The following is an 18,855-nucleotide window of genomic DNA, read 5'->3' on the forward strand; positions in this document are numbered from 1 at the left end:
CTCACTGGCCGAATGATCTGGGGCGACTACTAAATGCACTGAGCTTTTAGATCCTCACATGCAATTTTAAAAAGGGGAGAAATACTAGGACCTTCTGTGAGCAAATGAGGCTAATAATGTACTTGTACTCAACACGTGTTCATAAATGTTGGCATAATTATTTCTATTTCTGTGTATACAATTTTGATAGCCCAAGAGGATTCTGTATTTCAGGGAACTCTGAGATTAAGAGAAGGAAGAGAAAGAGGAAAAGGTGTGCTGTCTGATGAGACACCACGGAATCTTTTCTTGTTGAAACAAAGGGAGCTTTTGTTTCCTGAAGGGTCAACATGTTTGCTGGACAATCTTGGACTACAGACAAAAGCAGAATCAGTATCCTGGGTGATGGTGTCTACAGCCAAGTCCAGATAAGTAATGCTATCAGAGACTGCACCAGGCCGCTCAGCCGGGTGCCCGCCCCTGTATGAGCTTGGCTGGGGCCGAGGGATCCCCATGGAGTCAGAACCATATCCTCACACCTGGAGCCTCCAAGATCCCTCAGGCTCCACAAGAGAGAGAAACGAGGTTGTCAGAATCCACCCCAAGGATGGTTATTTAGAGAAGACTGCTGATGGTGCCTAAGTTTTTTTTAATGAACATTTGTTTTTTGACAAGTGAAACCAACTCAGTGTGGAGCCTGGGCAGGTCAATTCACTTTTCTAGGCTTCAGTTTATTTTTATGTAAAACAAGAGGACTGGGGTAGATCTACACTGACTCTAACCAGCTATTCATGTACTTTCCATCTTAGAAACTTTCTGATGTTTAATTCAGGTACCAAAGCAAACCAGATTGACTCTTCCCGTTCACGAAGCACTCCTGACCTACAGGTGAAATGATGTGCTGATGGGAGCGGAGTCCAATGGGGAGTTTTGCTTCTAGTGCCTGGTGCTTCCTGAGCCTTAGAACCAAACCCTTGGAGCCAAAAGAATCAGGACTTGGAGAGCCTTTGGGAAGGGACACCCCAGTCTACAGGCCCAAGAGCTGACTCCACATGTGCTGTGTGTTGTCAATGATGGACATGGTGGGAAATCAGACCCTCAAACAGACCAAGTGGGCTCTTGTTTGCAGAGATGCAGGTTGGGAAGGACCAGCTTCACTCCTTCTATTTCGACATCTTTTAAAACTGGCTTTATGTAAAAAAAAAAAAAAAAAAAAATTTCCCTGGGGGAAAGACATGAACACCTTCTGTAACAAGGAAAATAACAATAGTCATAATAATGAGAAAAGCAAAATAAGCACATGTAAGTGCATTTTTCTTTCTTAGAGGTTTATTTTTGTTTGATGAATCGGACACTGGGTCAGGGAGCGAGGAGAACGTTGGGGGCCCCCCGCAGGGAGAGGGGTGCCCAGAGGTGGGGCTGCTGCGTCCTGCGTGGGCGGGTTTGGTGTTGGGGTCAGTTGGTTGGTTTAATCGGTGGCTGGAAGTTTTCCTTTTGTTCACTTTTATAAATCTCTCCCTGGGCTTGCGAGCTTCCCCTCCCTCCCGCCCCCTTCCCCTGCCCCCTCCCCCCAATTTCATTTTTAAAAAGCGAGCTCGCTCGTCAGGTGTGTCCCCCCAAGCTCTCACAGCTCTAATAAATAAGGAGCACCTGTAAGACAGTAGCTTGACTTGTTAAGTGACTCTGTACAAAGGAGGATATAGAAATACAGTATGTACACCGCATCCACGGCCCCGTGGTGCTTCAGGGCCAGCGTGACACCATCCTGGCCTCACCCGCCCGCCCCCTCCTGCTGCCAGCTCAGCGGCCTGTGGGCGGGGGCACCTGGACCCCTCCAGAGGGAACAATTGCTTTATTGGAGTTAGTAAACAGATACACTGAATCACAAGGTGATTTGATTTTTTTTTCTTTTTTTTTTTTAGTTTTCTTCTTTTTTTGGATTTTTTTTCTTATTTTTTCCTTTTTTTTTTTTCTGTACTCATCAGAATGGGATACTCCACAACTGTCTCACCAACTCAGTGCCAGTACACATGCTCTAGAGGACTTCTGGACTCCCAGCTAACAACTGTACAAGTGCACACAAGAAAATCTACCCTGTTATCCTCCACCCACTGATTGAGGATCGAATTGCACATTTCTCTTAACCATGACAGGAGAAAGCAAACAGTGAAACAGAATCATGGGTGAGCTTTCTCACTTTCCCTCCTGTTTTCATTGGTTTGTCCATACCATTCTAATTATCATGAAAGGGCTCTGCGTATAGAGAGATTGCTTCACTGACTTCCTGGATCACCGAAAACCATCAGGGTTGAAATTTCATCCAAGTCTTTCGTGACGCCCAGCAAATATTCCCCCTCGGATTATTTTACACCTTCAGGGCATTTTGGTCTTCAGTTCAACACTCTTGCTCTGTTCCCAAATGGGGCGCTATTTAGGGGAATTTAAAGAGAAAGCTGAGAAGAATAAACATTTACCGAGTTCTCTTGGCATTCAGTCTCTGAAAAACCACAGTATAAACTATTCATGCTGCTTCTTACATCTGTCAAATCGAAAATTAAAAGCCATAAAAGTGTAACACTGAAAATATGGCATTAAAAAGGATAAAGGTGGCCTTTGTAAAAATAACAAGAAAAGTATATTAGCCAATAAAATATTCTAACTCTTCATTTAAAAGTGCATCCTGGGCAGGACAGAGATGAATCTGGAAGCGTTGGGACTCCAGTACGATCCCTCTCCGCCATCAAAACGTGAACAGTATAGGTCCAAAACCGTACAATGCAAATCACAACTCTTCGTGTAGCAGCAAAACCACAGCAGTTTTTAAAAAGATTAAAAAAAGATTTTTGTTTTCAAATCCGGATCGTCTTCCAGCCTCACCCTCTGAGCCTTGGAAGATGGGGCGGGGAGAATACCTACATTGGTCCTTGTGGCTTGTTGGTGTTTTGTTGGTTTTTTTTTTTTTAAACCAGGGGCAAAATCCCTAAGTTCCTCTGGGGAGAAGCAGAGATGGTGGCGGCAGGAAGGCTGGGCCCGCTTGGTGGGTCCAAGACGTGCTGGCTTCTCTGGGCTAGAGGCCACTGAGGGAGCGCTGCTTCCTCTGAGATGCTTAATGACAGGAAGCGGCTTTATTTGCTTGAGTTTTAGCCAGAGGGGGTGGTGAGCGGACCAGCTGGTGTCATTGGATGGCAAGATATGGTTTGCTCTGCGCCCTCTCTCCACGCAAGGTACCCTGTGAGTGCGCGTTCCTAGAAATAGAGGAGAAGGGGTTTGTTAGAATCCACTGGACCAAACCGCCCCCCACCCCCAGGCTGGGGAGAACCCCGGCATTAGTCAGGGCAGCGCGCTCCCCAGCCGGCAGGTCAGCCTGGAGAGGAGGCCCCACAACGGGGCGGCACGGCCTGGTTTCCACACGACTTTCATTCACGGTTCTGCGCAGGGTCAGCCCTGCCAGCTTTGTGTGAGGAAATGAAACTCGAGTCGCTTTTTGGAATACCATAATGAGCATGGTGCACCACGCCCTCGCCCAAAGACCACAGCGGCATCCTTTGCGACCCGGCAGCTTTCGCTCTCCACGTTAGTGCACCCCTAACTGGCAGGAGGTCTTTGGAGCTGCTCAAGGGCACCCCCAAAGACAGGCAGGGGACCTGGGGCTGCAGACCTCACCCCCGTACCTCATGTAACAGCCCCGAGGTTTGCTGCAAAGGAGGAAGGCCATGAGATGAACGTTTTAGCATGTGAAAAATTCCTGAGACACCTAGACCTCTCTTTAGGAGTTTCCTCCAGGGACCACTGAGCTGGGAGAAGTGTCCCTCTGTGGGTCAGGCCTGAAAGGTGAGCCGCTCACATCCCCTCATATCCAAACCAAGCACAGGGCTGGTCCCAGTGCAGCAGGTATGAACGGGACGGTCACCAGCAGAGTGGGGAACGCCCATCCCAACTTCCACCACAGATGTCGGGCTCTGCCTCTCTAACCTTACTGGCTTATTTCATTTGCTACCAGTTTCTTGGCTTGAAACACAACCTCCTGAAGCTACTCTGCCGTCACCCCTAGGAAGCAGCCATTTAGAAGTTGGCCAACCAAACTGTGAAGTCCCTGAGGTGTGGGGTGGTGTCTGTTTAGCTCACGTCCCCACACCCAGGGACAAATGTGTTCAGCTCAACACACATTTGTCAAATGAATGGGAGTCAAACCACTCTTGTCCCCGTGTCCCCAAACAGTACTTTCTTCCCCCCAGCCCGTAAATGGGGATGTCAGAAATGTGAACGGGTAGAATTTGGCTAACATGACGTGGTAGCAGAGGGCTCGTAAACATCTTTACAACTGTTGAGATTATTCCTAGAACAATGAACAAATAATTTCAGGTGATAGAATGGAGAACTTGAAGGGACTCCAGAGATAATATACACAATTTCCTCATTTTATAGACGAAGAAATGGAGGCCACAAAGAGACCTGGAAACGTGCTCAGAGTGTCTGCAGCATGAATTTAGCACAAGTGTGAAGAGGTCAAAATGCCTGCTGGGAGGACTACATCCAAGCTCGTGCTTTGAACCCTGCTATCCAAATCCTGGTGTTAATGGTAACCATAATAATGATCAGCCAAAAAACAAGACTTGAAAATCTGAATGTGCATGACAGGAAATGCCTGAGTTCCCCAAATCACATTAAATCACCAGATCTGTGTGCATTTAATATGTATATTAAATAACCAAAGTGAAAATGCAAAACACCACAAATATGCAATGGGAGTGGAATTACAAGGCCATGGAAACCTTTTCATTTGGCATGGTCAGATTTGGAAATGTGGATATTTATCTCAGAATAAAGAGCTCACTTTAATTTCTTTTCCTCTTCTTCTTTCTCTTTCATTCCTTCCTTTCTCTTTCTTTCTTTCTTTAAGACAGTGGTGAAAAGAGGTACCAAAACAAAAACACTAAGAGCCACCATCACATGAGAGATCACAAAGGACTGAGACGAGAACTTGGAAACTGATCCAAATGGACAGAGCACAGCTTTTTCTGGGGAGGATTTATTTTTGTGTAAGAAGCACAGCAAGAAACTTGCCGTGAAGGGAGGAAAGCCATCCCTACCTCTGGGCTTGGGACCAAGAGTGACCAAATCCCATAGTCAGAGGGGACCTCTGAATCCTTTCTTTAAAATGGAAAAAAAAAAAAAAAAGGTGTTTAATGCTTTCTTCCAGTGACTGGGAAACACCACCATTTTGAATTACTCACTCAAGAATGCTACAACTGCTTTTTCAAGGATATAGCTTTTTTCTTTAATGTGAGTGTGACCGCCTCCAAAGGGGAATATGTCTCAAATAAGTCTCCTTATATTGAAATCGCCTTTGGACGAAGGCCAAACACGGACAGCAACAGCCTACTTGGAGAAAATCTCCAGGCTTTCATAAGGGACCAGGAAAACGGGATTATAATGAGAGCCATTCTGGAACCTTAACTATAGCGTTTGCCATCCCAAACACTATAATAATCATTATTATTCTCTGGTATCTATTATTGTCTGGTAAATAATATGTGTTTTCCCCCAAAGTTCTAAAGGGTGCAGCTGCACCGCACTCTATTTTTTGCAGCCCCACTCCTGCTGCTCGGAAAGCCTCCTCACACCAAGCTTATTTTAATGGCTGAAGGCAAAATCTGTACCATTTCCTTCCCTCTCCCCACGCACGTGCCATGTCTAGGACACCCACCCAGGCAGGATGGTGGTGCTGCCGAAGTGCGAGTTGCTCTCGGCGGATGATATTTGAGGAGGGGGTGAACTGAAGGCCTCCTCCTCTGTCCTCCTGGCTCTGGCTGGTCAGGGCAGCCCCTCTGTTGGTGACACAGGAATCAATGAAAATGAAGAACCAAGCTTGAGAGTCACCTTCCTGAGAGCTATTGGCTGGCAAGGTGTGAAACTCAAGAGTGGGGAGGGAGTGAGCCTGGGGTTTTAGAAAGTGCTCGTGGCAGGAAGTTCCAGGGCCCGAGCCGATCCTTGCCCAGCAGAGACATCGCATGGGACAATCTGTCCTCTCTGTCTAAATTTCCTGATCTAAGGGGAAAGTTCTACAATAAGCGAGACAGGGAAGTAGACTACAGTCCAGCACAAACCCTCTGTAGCCGTGTGACCTTGATTCCTTAACCCCCTGGGCCTGGATTCTTCCTCTGTGAAATGCAGGCCTGGGTGAGATTTTCTATTACATCTTCCACCTCTCATATTCTGTGATTGTATTTATAGGATCTTTGGACCGAAGCCATCATCAAGTATGGAAGTACACACTGTAGAAGAAAGACTATTAACGTCTCTACCGTGAAGTCCTAAGTTTCAGAAAAGGTCTCCTGTCTCACACACACACACACACACACACACACACACCCCTCTCTTAAGGGAAGTGTCTCTTAATGCAAGCAGTTCTGTTTGTGCCTCACGTTTGGGTTTCCCTCTGAACTGGGGGTTTTCTGAAGGCAGGACAGCCCAGGGCCCTGCCCCATGAAATGTCTCACACACACGCGCGCGTAGCCCATTCCATGGACCATGCAGGCACCGTGTAAGAAAACCGCTCCGCAGTGCATGATCTCCGGCAGGCACACACAGCCGGTGCCCTCAGGACTCCAGGCCCAGCTGCCCCTTTGGCCAGAGAAATGCAGTGTCTCCTTTGTGGAGTCACAACTATATGCCAAGTGCACGGAGCCAGCCTCTGTCCACCAACACTTTCCCTTTTCATGAGGACAGCACTGCTAAGACTGAGTTACTTTTCCTTTATCACACTAGCACTTTCAGAGCACAACAGAAAACAAAAATAGGCCTGAGTGTTAATAACTTATCTTAATGTTGATGCTGTCAGCATATGTCACTCTCACCTTTTCTTCTTTGGCCTTTACAGCCTAACTATTGGCTCAGTGATAATGAATTCATCTGCCAATCCAGGAGACTTGGGTTCGACTCCTGGGTCGGAAAGATCCTCTGGAGAAGGAAATGGCTGCCCACTCCAGTATTCTTGCCTGGAGAATCCCCATAGACAGAGGAACCTGGTGGGCTACAGTCCATGGGGTAGCAAAGAGTCGGACACAGCGTAGCGACTAAACAAGATGGATGCAGGTTGCATTTAAAAGGAAATTTTTAAATTTACACATTCCCAAATGTAAATGTGTAGCCACAGAAAATGTCTTATTCTGTATTCCAATGAAAAATGTCTTACTCTGTATTTTCAAGATAATCCCTCTGTGATCCAAGATCCCACCTCTGTGAGGAAGCCTGCCTCCATTAATCTAGTCCATTTTCCAAACTTTTATTCTTCTTTGATTCCTTAAATACCTTTGTCATTAGCATAATCAAAATCCCAGAGGTTTGTCCTGTCTTCTAGAATGCAAGCTCTCCAGGTCTGTCATATATATTCCCCAGAATCCAAAATCCCGTGGCATCAACCCTATGATGTGCAAGAGATGCCCACTGCCAGGCTGGCTTGTCTTTGTCCAGTTATCCCGGCCCTGCCATGATGCCACTCACTAGGGCGCGTCGGCCCATCACTTATCACAGTTAAATACAGCTATTACGTGCTGGCTTCGGCCATGCTGTTTATCTGGGACAATAATGAGTCCCCAAGGACTGGACTGCTCTCAGGTAGCTGCAGCTATTCTGGGACGCTCACAAGGGGAGAGCCCCGTGGTCAATGAACAGAGCCGCCTGCACTGGCTGATAAGCCTGGGTGTGACGCCAGATCGTGGTCTCTGCACCAAGCCCATTCCAGACAGGGCTACAGCTTGGGAAGGTTTTGCCAAAAAATGGTTCCCTTTCTCCTCCATCCACCATTGCTTTGTGAAGAGTTCTGAAATGGCTTTTACAAGCTGGAAACTATTTTAATATACAAAGTAGATGACATCTCTTTTCTTAGAGCTTGCTTGCTAATTGATGAAAGTAATTTAAAAACATCGCTTCTTGTTTCTAGCACGATTGCTTTGGGAAATAACCCATGATGAGAAGGCTGTGGGACAAACAGTAAGTTCCATCACTACTGAGCTGCCTACCCCACAGCTCTGATAAGCTAAGGCTCATATTATCTAAAAGAAAAAAAAATTTAAACCAAACATAAGGCCTTGATTTTCTTTTTTAATAATTTTCCTCCTTTAGCAATATCTCTTATTTTACTCTTTAATCAACAAAAATTCCAACCATATAAGACCCTCAACTGGGAAAACTCCATCTTTATTCTTTGTTTTACAAATTTTAGTTTTGCTTTTCTTTGTTTAGCTGGTTCCATGAGTCAAATGGGCAGAGAGACTTGTTTATTCACACAAGTGGCCACGGCTATCTCTTGCTGACCTCTAAAAGATCCTGGGGGACAAAGAACCCTAACCAGAACCCCTCCTGTGCACTGCAAAAGCCTTTATCTTCTCCCTGGACAATGGATCTTCTTTAGCCACCTCAAATCCTTTCTAAAACCTGAGAGTTTAAGCAAAACAAATTACCCTGTCTCTGGTCCTTTTCTAAAAACAGGCAGGGATTCATGACTAACTGCACACGTTTTTACAAATGTGCTGCAGCAAGTGGCTACATCCATTTGTGAAAGAGAAAAATAAACAAAAAATTACATGATATAGCTAATGTTTTGCAAGAAATTTTGGAAGAAGAGCCTCAATCCCTATGCCCCTTGACTTTTAGGACCAAGCTCCTCCTGTTCAGTATGGGAAAGTTGCAGTGTTATCAAAGAAAAGAGTCAAATTTTAAGAAGCACTTACTTTATGTCAAGTATCGCACCAGGCACTTTTATATATTTATTTCACTTGAAAACAAGTGTATTTTATATACTGATTTATTGAAACAATAATGCTAATGAAGTATTTATCACTGTCCCCATTTTACAGATGAGGAAACTTTGCCAAGAATTTACTTGCTCAAGGTAACCAGCTCAAAAGGGGCAAATTTGAAGTCCAGCTCCTACAACCCCAAAGTCCACGCTCCCCTTGGAGTACTGCCCCCGAGTCCAGGTTTCCTCTCTCCCCTTCCACCCTCTGAGAAGCAGATGTCAAAGCTTGCAGGGGCCTTAGAGACAAGAACTCCAAGAAATTATTTGACAAGAAATAATAATTGCATTTTCATTCAAGTCCTAGCCAATACACAAACTAGCTGATGTTGGCTCATGCGCCTTCCAAAAAATCTGCCTTGGACACAAAAGTAGATGTTTATTGTACTAAGACTGAGTTTGTTATTTATTTATATAATCTGAACGTAGGCAGTCTAAGTTAGAAAAAAAAAGGAAAGAAAGAAAAGAAAGAAAAAAAAACTGAGAGAAAAAGGCAGCTTTATGTGGCAAGTAGCTATTATCTATGGATCAACAGACTTTAAGATTTTTAGGCTAGGTCTGGGAAAGAGGTCTGACACTTCATTTATTCTTCACAACCAGCCCTTTAGCAGAAAGACAGAAGGAGAAAGAGAGAGAGAAGGGCTTCATAGTTAAGGAAACTTCAAGTGAAAAACAAGAGCAAGCATACTGATTCCCAGCCGCCCCCTCCCCAACAGACAATGAGATGGAGTGTGTGGCTAATAATTGCTTTTCTCTGGCCTTTCCACCCAGATACTCAGGTACAACCTATTTCCTCTCTGAAATCAGCTGCCCAGTGTGAGGAAGCAATGCCGTAGGTGGCAAAAATATGATTCTGGTCCTTGGCACCGGCTGTGTAACTCTAGCAGCCCAGGTCATATCCCGTGTCCCACTGAGGGGAAAGGCAGAGGAGGACTCAGGTTCTAATCCTGGCTGCACCACTCTGTGACCGTGAGCATGTGCTCTGCGCGTCCCAGGCTCTGCTTATAAAAGTGGAACCAGACATCTTAGGAGGATTTCTGGAGTAGTTTCCCTAGCTTCCAAGGTTGGTAGCATGGAAGTGTTTCATGACCTCCCATGACACATTGAGGGAAGAAGTTCTGGGCTGCAGGAATTACCCCAACAATTCTTATACAATGAGCACCTACTATATATAAGCCAGGAACCTTCTGGGCATTGTACTTCTGTTGTTTACACTGGAGCCCGATAACTCTATGAAGTGGGGCTTATTACCTTCATTTTTTTTGTATATAAGACATGTTCAGTGGTTTTGCAGGGATAGCAAACGGCAGCTAGGCTGCCAATTAGACCCCAGGACTGCCATTTACTGGCTAGCGACTCTGGGTAGGATATTTAACATCTCTGTGCCTCAGTTTCTTCATCTACAAAATGTGTATAATAACGAAACCCCAGAGGGTTGTTGTGGGCATATAACATCTGGAACACTGCTTACATCTAAAGGGGCCGCAGGAAATATTAGTTATTACAACTGTTAAATGAGAAAGACGTAGGCACAACACAGTTATAAAACTTGTCCAAACTCACAGCTGGTAATAAGCAACACAGTCAGTTTCAGAGCCAAGCAGACCTCACTCCAGCCCCGGGCTCCTCTCCCAGGCTTTTCTAGTAAGACAGGAACTCCTTTTCCTGGGTACCGCACATGCACCACACTCTACCTGGGTTTCCTCATCTGTTCTTCCCAGCAATGTGATGAGCTAGGGACTCAGGCTCCAGGAGAGAAACCACTTCCTCAATCATCCGCTCTGCGGGGATCTGAACACAGGCCGGCCCAACCTCAAGGCATAGGTGTGTACCCCTAAACCAGACACGACCTCCCTTCTCTACCGAGAGTCCTCTTCACCACAAGGGAAAGTTTCGGAAGGCCTTTGGCCTGGGAAGTTAAAAAGATAAAAGGACATCTCCCACAGTCACCAAACTCTTTTAAAAGTACCTGCTGGCCCCCGGGGAGGGGAGGGGGGGGTCTGACTCAGCTTCTGTGAAGATCTTTCCCGGTGTCCGACCTTGAGCAAGCTACCCAAGCCTGTGGCTGCTCTGCAGTCCAAAGACAAGAGCTTTGGGCATCACTACGGCCACTGTCCAGGCTCGGCGTCCATCCAGGGACGTCCCCTCTTGGTGAGCCACTGCCTTCCTTGAGCACCCAAAAGGTGACTGACAGCCTGCACCAGCCCTGCCCCAGCCGTGGGCGGGGGTGGGGGGTGGTCAGAAGGGTGGAGCCCTATTTCCATGACAATCTGGGGCCCTGGCCAGTATCCCGCTTGCCTGAACTTCGGGAAGTTCTGTCATCTCGAGGTCTCCTTCCGCTGTGGGCCGTGAAGCCGTTTAGGCCTACTCTGGGCTCAAAGTAAAGAGTCCATCCTCCCCGCGCATTGCCACGATGGCTCTTAAAACGTGGATGCGGCAGTGCTCACCCCCCAAAGCTGCAGCAAGAACGTCCCGCATGTTCAGAATCCACTGCTGATAATCAGCCTGTCATCAGAATGCAGGGATCGGCTTCAGCGATGCCAGTCTCTCTTGCTTCCTTTCAGTCTGCGAACAGCTGCTAAAGGAATTTCCCTCAAGCACAGACCTCCAGCCATCCCTGCCGTGGCCTGAATCAGAGTGCAAGCTCCACGACCCCCTGCTCCACCACCACCTGCCCTCCTCCGGCGCCCCCCTCGCCCTCTCTGCAGCCAAGCCCTCTGCTCCAGCCGGCTGAAGGGGACAGCCCTCCCTCACGTGGCTTCTCTTCACCTGCGGCTTTTGACACCCGACTGCCTCCCCTATTCCCCCATTCCCGACTGCCAGTTCACGTCCCTTCTGGGTTTTAGAACCTAACCCCCAATTCACCTGCTGTATGGAGCCCTACCGTGGTGACTCCATTAACTACGCCTTTCCTGACCCTCTCTTCTCATTCCCGTGCCCATCCTGCCAGCCCCGAGCTGGGCACTAGTTATGACAAAGTGTGAACTGCCCGGGTCCCTGCTCTTGTCAAAGCCCACTGTCTCCATATCACGTCCATTCGCAGGTTCGGCATGAGGCTTGTAACATGACCTTGATTATTTCTTGTCTCTCTCAGATCACTGGCTCCTCAAAACAAGTCAAAGACTCCTGCCACTCCCTCTCCCACTTTTTGGCTTTTCTCTTTCTCCCCTCCCTGCCTCCCTCCCTCCATCCTTCTTTCCTTCCTTCCTTCTCTTTTTTTTCCTTCCTTCTAACTCTTAATAACAGTGTCTCCTGCATGGAGTCAGTATTCAAGACAGTTGGTTGAAAACAGATAAGTTTTACCCTCTAGGGAAATAAATGAAGACTAACTTTGAACCATAAAGAGTAAAAGGGGACTGCCTCCCTTTGTTCGAATATGATTGAGTTTATTAACTTTTGTGGATTGTGGTATATTAAGTAAAAATTAAGCATTCCAAATATAGGATCTTTAAAAAGTTATTATTCTGTGCATCACACACACACACACACACACACACACACACACACACACACACAGCTGAGACAGAAAACAAGTTGATCAGAGGATCAGACAGTGAGAAGTGCGGTCAAAATCAGAACCCTGAACCAGTGACTGCTCATCTTCATTTTCAAGGTCATAAGGTTTTTCCACAAAAAGTTTTTCATAGTTTTTGTTATATTTGGGACTAACATTGCTCAAACCCTGGTGGATATGAAAATAGACATTCAGTCCCATGCTTATGATGCCATTGTATTAAATGAGAGGAATGGAGGGACCTGGATATATTTTTGGTTTGGCAAATTGTAGAACTATTTTTTTCAAACATTTGGGGTTTGGCTAAAACCAAACTTATTTTGCCAAGCACTTTGGCCTTAATTTTTAAACCCATGTGTATTTTAAAAGAAATTCAATCTATATGTTTCTGACTCATTTACACTTAACTCATGAAAATGCTGTTTGGTAAGAGCTAGTAGATGTCCAAGCTAGTTTATGAGCCCTTTTAAAGCCTTCTTTTCCCCATTCTTACCAGAAAGTTGTATTTTGCCAGCCATAAAGAGTGTGAGCCCCAGAGGCCTGTGGTCAGTTTGAAATTTATAACCTCTGAAGGTTAAATGGATTTTAAGTTTGGAAAAAGGTTCCACCCCCCCCCACCTCCTCTTTTTCATATTAAGTATTCAAACAGGCTACTTATGATAAAGATGGGATCTTATGTCTCAGTTTCTGAAGGCTGAGGGTGAAGAGTAAAGAATTCAATCTAACCACCAATAAACTGTCTCTAAGACATGTCAGAGGAACAATATGACACTTTTAAGTTCCTATGGGCACAGATTCCAATCCAACATTCTAATGGAAAGTTTTATTAATTACTCTCAGGATAAAAAAAAAAGAGGTAGGAATCAACATAATTCAAGTTGAATATTTTACCTTTGGGAGATTTGGTCATTAAAAAAAAAAAATCAGAGACAACCAATCCAGTTCATGACTTTTTATACAGTTAAAAAATAAGCTGAATCTACTAAAAATGACATTTGAATCAAAACCAGAAAAGCAAAAAGAACGTGCATGCATGTTGCAGTGACTTCACCCTCTGTCTACTATATGTTCAGTTGATGCTCAGATACCACTCAATTATAGTATTTTAGCAGGAGAAATCTTTTGGATAAAGTACTTAAAAATGGCTTATAAATATTTAAAATAAAAGCATCTAACAAATCATAATGACAAAGTTTCACATTTAACCACATGTGCTCCAAATATCTTGAAATGACTCTAAATATGGGTTTAAAATATCAAAAGGGCTTGTTGATGGGATGCAGAACTTTGCAGAGAAACCTAAACCAGGTCATTCTTGCTCCCACAACACCCAATATGCACAATTTTTAAAGTGTGCGTGTGTAAATTTCCTTAGAAAAAGATCATGTTACAGTTCTGAATTTCCAAAACAAGAGTTGAAGGATGAAATATAGGGTTTCCCCTTCTCTCACCAAATGCAGCTCAGCCACGTTGCTTCCAGATAATTTGTTATTGTAGGTTGGCTCAAATTTAAGACAGTAACATTTTAGAAACAGTTGGAGAACTAAGCCAGCTGCAAGGAGGATATCATTACAAATTGAGACACATGTTGTATGGGAATACCATTCATTTTCAATACCAAAAACACGTCTGGGGAAATAAGCCATGCAAATGAGGGAGAGATATACTCTTTAATTGCATCTTTTGGACATGAGGTCAATGTTTCATATCAAACGAGTCCATAAACTGTGTTTCTCCCTTCTGTTCTTCTGTCACATTCTTGCTTCCCTTTTAACCCAAAACAAAACATAGCTTGCTATCACAGAAAGACAACAAACCAGGGGTTCAAAGAGGGGAAATGATGAGACAACCATCGAAGCCAAGTCTCTGGATGGAATGAGGCCGGGCAGCGTGAGGCAGCTTTGATTGTCCCAGTCCTGACCCCACACCCATGTTCCCATCTCTCTATTCAGACTTGTGCGTTGGGTAAAATCGCACAGGCACATTCTTGCTGATGGCCACAGCTCGGTCCTAGGAGCTCAGAGATAAGGGATCTCAGGGGCAACTTGCCAAGGGTCCAAATTAAGAATATTTAGTACATGCAGGAGCTTTTCAAAGCACAGGAGATTTATTCCAACGTTTGTTGTTGTTGTCCTTTGCTTCTGCTCTAGTCATTTTCACTAGAATCTTTTAAATGACTCTTGAAATAATTGTGTGTGTGTGTGTGTGTGTGTGTGTGTGTGTTTCCCCTCCTTGCTGATGGGTTCATGTTCCCCATCCCGACCCCACCCTGTTTCTTCCTCAAGCAGAGTGCTGTGGAAATCCACAGATCTGGAGAAGAGCTCTCTGGGGTTAGTATTTAGAGCTGGCATCTGAGATGGCATTTACTCCTTTTTCTTGAGACTAAGACCATGTTAAATGATGCCAGGGCTAAATTGTTTATCTTTTAAAGCTAATTTATTTGTTTCTCTTAAATGGATTCCTTTTATGTTTGTGAGGCATTTCAAAAAAAAAAAAGTTTACACATGCAGAATGCATTGCCTTAACATGCATCCACATATATTTATTTAAACCAGCAACAAAAGAATACAAAACAACTCTGTACAGGACGGGGTGAAGGAAGACTGAACGGCGGCCACCCTCAGCCGCTGACACAATCTCTTTGACAAGAGAGACTGGAAGAGGCAGTGTATTGGCGGTGGGGGTGTTCCACACCATGAGCTAAGTGTTTCACGCTTCAGTGTATTCTGGTCTTCAAACACCTCTGCCCCCCACGATGCTTGTCTGCATGGAGGTAGGTGTAAGTGATTGAACCAGGATGCCCAGGCAGTCACTCGAGCCTGCAAGGGAGCAATTCATTGGAAACTAGACGGGGAGCTTATTTCCAGTGCCCTTCTGGGCCATGGCTTGTAAATAGCTAGCCAAATGCCTTCACCTTTCCAAGCACACTCTCTCCAAGTGAAGAAGCATGTGCTAAGGAGCTATGGGGATTGGTGGTGCTCCCAGATATGGCCACACCAGTGCTCTGGTGTTTACTGATCTACCCAATTCTCCAACTCGAGCCATTCCACTCCCTTGGCCTTAATAGCAGGGTTGATGGTTGTCCAGCGCAGGGCAGCCGCTGCCTGCACAGTGAAAACTCTGAAAGGCCAAGTGGTGAGAAGCATTGAGCTTGTTCCTTTCCTCGCTTCCCTTTTCTGCTTTCCCCACAGATACTCACAGGTTATAGTAACTTGACAAAAGGTCTGTGACCTTCTGCATTTTGTCACTAAGGCAATCTTACTGAGGCAAGGGCTACATTATATGGCTGTGACAGTGATTTTGCAATATTAGGTCCACAGCAAAAATTGCTAAAAATAAATTCCAAGTTTTAAGAGAAATTTACAATTCATTCAGCTTCCTCAGAGTAACAAGAAAAATTTCCGCTCAGATACTGCTTGGTGATCATATAAAATAACCCTTCAGATATGTTAGATATGTAAGATACTTTTTTTCTGAAGTCAAAATCTATGAACTGCTCCTCCCAAGAAAATGCCTCCACTCACAGGCACATAAAGCTTTCCAGAAAATTCCAGGGGGAGTGCAGCTGAAGGCTGTGCATGGAGACCAGCTTCGGCTGGGGAGCCGCCACAAAGATCAGGAGGTCGGTAGATCAGGGCCACGACTTATGCCACATTGTCTGACCCCAGAGTCCTCACTAAAACTTGAGCACTAAGCATTTCCCTGGCCTCACTCTAGTCACAGCCCTGTGAAGAAGGAGGGCTGCGATATATCTAAAGGAAATAAATACCCAATCACAAATGTCATTTCCTATTCCATCATAATTTGATTAAAATAATATCTAAAGTCAGATGCCTACACATTAAAACATTCTTTCAATCTCCTTGTCCTAAAAGTTAAAAGAGACCCAGCAACACTAAGCGAGATGTGTCTAGGAGCAGCCTTGACACGGTTCATCCATAAGACTCTCCTTCATGAGTCTGCAATGATCGCAGCAAGCGCTATCTCCGGTTCTCACCACTCATGTGTGTGCATGACACACACCTGGCCGTTCCTCACCGCTGGCTCTTTGAACCACCTGGACCTAGAGCTGGGCAGCCATCTGCATCCCAACAAACAGGCAGAGCTGCACCACCAGGGATGATGTAGCCAATGAATGTTTCCAGTAACTAAGTACTGCTGCTGCTGCTGCTAAGTCGCTTCAGTCGTGTCCGACTCTATGCGACCCCATAGACGGCAGCCCACCAGGCTCCCCATCCCTGGGATTCTCCAGGCAAGAACACTGGAGTGGGTTGCCATTTCCTTCTCCAATGCATGAAAGTGAAAAGCGAAACTGAAGTTGCTCAGTCATGTCCAACTCTTAGTGATCCCATGGTCTGCAGCCTACCAGGCTCCCCGGTCCATGGGATTTTCCAGGCAAGAGTACTGGAGTGGGGTGCCATTGCCTTCTCCAACTAAGTACTAGCACATTAAAAATCTCAAGTCTGGCAGAGGATCTGAGCACATCCTATTTGTACTGATTTTCTCTTCTCAGTTGAAGGGTTTCCTCTTTTCCTCGCTTTTATGGTCGGCATCCATAGTTAAATTTCAACTGTATGGACTTGACTTTGCAGACAGCCGACTCTCTCAAACTTAGCTGGAGAAACCGAACTGGCAAAAAGCTACTTGTCACCTCCATCCTTTGGGCTTCCCTAATGAGGAGAGTCCCCTGCCCTTTTCTTGAAATAGTCCTTTCTGGGATTGTAGCTCCGTGGTCAGGCTAATAATTAAACTCTAAACTCCAAAAAGTCATAACTACAGCTCCCATCCCTTCTTCAGCTCTCTCAGAGCAAATAAAAAGTGGAAGGAACTCTTGCTGCTGGAGTTACCGGAGTATCTTGGAGTGGGGGCCAGGGACAAGATTCTCCGATTTTCTTTCTGGTCTTAGAAACACATAAAAAATTTGGGAGCCACAAAGGTGGGGAGTTCTTGGTCTTGCCACTCCTTGGGAATGGAAAAAGTGAGGGTGAAAGGGTTACTCATGGTACACATTTTTTCCATTGATTATTTTACTTAAAGAGAAGATGTCATTTCCCTGGAAAATCAAGGAGGGGGGATATTTTCTTTTGAATAACTTCAAACATTTGCAAATGGTTACTGTGAACTCCCCAATGTACCATAAACAAGTGTAAACTGCTGAAATTCAGAAAATGTACAAATACAAACAGCTATCCCCCAAACTCCAAGGCAAAGACAAAGAAAGAGTATTCCATTTATAAATGGAATTCTTTGTGGAGAGAAGAGTCTGGGAAATGTTTATACATTGTTTTCCTTATTATTTGGGGGGATTTTATTTTCAGCTTACGGAAGCTGCAGAGCTGGTATTTGGCATCTTAAAAGTTGAAGATTAAAGGAAGTTTCCAACCTTTTAAAATCTCCCACTAAACTTAATTAGTTCTGCATCTAGGAAAATATCTGCCTATTTAAATCACTTGTAATCATATCAACGAACAGGAATGCATAAAGTCAGGTAACCAGGAACAGAAACAGTCAAAAGGAAAAAACAAAAGCCTATGATTGCCGAGAACTAGCAAAAATGATTACTTCTTTGAAGGTAACAGCAGCTGCCTGGACTACTGATTTCAAGTTACAGTCTGCTTTGAACCTATTTTAAATTATTTTTTAAAATAGTAATACCGTATGAAAACGGTGGGCATAGCAAAAAGAATGAAAACCCTGGATGGCAGTCACTGACAGGCAGTACGCTGAGAGATACTACAAGTTACCAACCAGCGCAAGGAGAATCGCTCACCTCCGCCTCGCCCACCACAACTCAGCCCGGGTTTGGTTTTGGTTTTTAATGCCTCCCCTTTGGCTTTAACTTGTCACCAAACAGTGTTCACTGTCAGGTCACAAAAGCCATGCAGCCCTTTATTTAACGGATGCATTTCCAATTTCCGTAACCACACGCATGGGCCGGGTTTCTGAAGGCATAGAAGAAAAACAGTGCCACGTGTGCAGAGAAAATCAGGAAGGGTCAGAGAATGTGAGTGAATTACAGCAGGTTGAGACTGTGCTATGAGTTGACACGCAACTACAGAGGGCAAGAGGCGATGTGATTTAGAGGAGCAGAGACGTTCTTCCCCTGTCTTAAATCACTCGCCTTGTCACCCCGCTGTAGTTGGCAAAGACTGAGAGTCTCTGGGTTTAGAGAAAAGCTGTAATTTCTTGGGGAAACCCATCATAAAAAAGAACTTTCCAATCTCAGGGGGACTGTAGGTGATTTCGTCATTGCATCTTCTGAAATTGACTGAAGCCAGGTTAATATTTTTAGTAATGACTCTGGTCCACGTACAAGACCCTTGCCTGATTCCTTACTCAGAAATATATATCATCGAAATAGCCATCATATATTTCATGCTTTTATGTTCTTTTGGCCCCATGCTACTTATGGACTAGTAACACTCTCCTTGACCTGGTCACTTCTCACTTTAATAATGGTAGTAAAAGTTTTCACCCTCCTGTTCTTTCTTTAATGTCATTTGAATGAGTGACACTAGAATGTGTTTAAAATTACAATTCCTCATGCTTTTTTGGCTTTCTAAAG

General features: G+C 44.9%; 1 protein-coding gene across 2 annotated transcripts in view; it reads right to left on the reverse strand.

The window, feature by feature from the left end:
* Positions 1-1,286: 1,286 nt before the first annotated feature.
* The window catches only part of SOBP (sine oculis binding protein homolog), a 165,572-nt gene continuing 148,003 nt past the window's right edge, over positions 1,287-18,855 (reverse strand). For both annotated transcript variants that reach the window (XM_070450018.1, XM_070450017.1), the window contains one exon: positions 1,287-3,224. The gene's annotated coding sequence lies outside the window, so the exon portion shown is untranslated. The remainder of the gene's footprint in view (positions 3,225-18,855) is intronic.

Source organism: Odocoileus virginianus, chromosome 19, assembly GCF_023699985.2.
Source record: "Odocoileus virginianus isolate 20LAN1187 ecotype Illinois chromosome 19, Ovbor_1.2, whole genome shotgun sequence".
In the NCBI taxonomy this organism is placed as follows: domain Eukaryota; kingdom Metazoa; phylum Chordata; class Mammalia; order Artiodactyla; family Cervidae; genus Odocoileus; species Odocoileus virginianus.